At 24.0% G+C, this 1,346-nt stretch overlaps 1 protein-coding gene across 1 annotated transcript in view; it reads right to left on the bottom strand.

Annotated features, from left to right (window-relative positions):
• LOC108577538 (potassium voltage-gated channel protein Shaw) overlaps nt 1-1,346 on the bottom strand; it is a 38,126-nt gene that overhangs the window by 17,568 nt on the left and 19,212 nt on the right. The gene's annotated exons all lie outside the window — the stretch shown is intronic.

The raw sequence follows: 1,346 nt of genomic DNA, 5'->3' as shown, positions 1-1,346 counted from the left end.
TTTGAAACATTTTGCATACAATTATAGAAGATTTAATAGCAACAATTTTGGGATTTTTTTGATTCCTCCTTGTAAGAAATAAGTTTCTTCAAAATTTAAATTTTTTAACTATAACTGTTTTCAGTTTGTTAAAAGTAAATCTCTGAAAAATTGTCACAGATTGATATATTACTATTTCTACTTTATATTTACAGCTATTTCAGAGTTAAAACGATACTTTGTTAAGTATCAAAAGTAATCGAAAACGACTGTAGTAAAGGTAAAATTAGGTGATGAATAGAAAATAATACACTTTGTGTATATAAAATACGTACTTGAAATAAGTTTACTTAAATATTTAACAAAAATAAGTATAGATCTAAAAAAAAAAATCGTTGGATGATAAAAAAAAATCTTCGATCATCTTACTCATTTCAGTTTCAAAATATGTTAGCTCTTTTGGCTTTGTAAAACTGTGTAGATTTTATAGATAAGTCAAATATCTTAATTTGACACACATTTAGTAGATAAGTTTACAAAATCGATTGTAGATTTTTCATTTGGAACAAAGAATTAATCTTCCGGTTGTCTCATGCTTTAAATTACACCCTTCATGAAAACACCGAGTATTTATAGTACTTACAATATTAACAACGATATTAATCGCATAAAGTCTGCATTCTACTTATCGTGATATTATTATACGCATTACTTAAATAATTAGTTGATGCATCTGCTCTTGGTAAGTATAATAATTCATTCTAACTATAATTATTTCTGTACTGTTCTGAATATATGTTACTTTTAGTGGAAGTATATATCGGCATTTTATAAACGAAAATTTGGGGAGTAATATTTAGATTAATTTATTTAGTTCTATTTTTTCTTTAATAAAGTTTAAATAAGTAGACGAAACTTTTGGAAATATACAGTACAAAAATACATTCTTCTGGATTTTGTTTGTTGATACCGAAAACTACGTACTAATAATTAGAAATATATGAAAGACACAAATAATAAAACTATAACTCTGAATGTTCACATTAATGATCATTCACTATAATTAAAATTCACAATAAACGTTAACTCTTGACCAGCAGGATGAAATACTTGTCAGTAAAATATTGTCACTGAAATGAATGTAATTTGAAAAACGATGGGATATACAATACTTTATGTAACTAAATATAAAATTACATACTAACTTCTTCAAATATTTGATCATCGACATTAATATTAATTTTAATTCGGATAAGAGATAAATTTAGTTTTGTTTTAATATACACACTTAATAATTTAATTCTTTAATACTTCATTTAAATTTTAATAGCAGGATGAAATTGAAATATGCTTTTAGCTTAATAATT

Source organism: Habropoda laboriosa, unplaced genomic scaffold (genome assembly GCF_001263275.1).
Source record: "Habropoda laboriosa isolate 0110345459 unplaced genomic scaffold, ASM126327v1 scaffold806, whole genome shotgun sequence".
Classification (NCBI taxonomy): Eukaryota; Metazoa; Arthropoda; class Insecta; order Hymenoptera; family Apidae; genus Habropoda; species Habropoda laboriosa.
The sequence above is the reverse complement of the archived record's forward strand: the minus strand, read 5'-3'. Positions and strand labels throughout refer to the sequence as shown.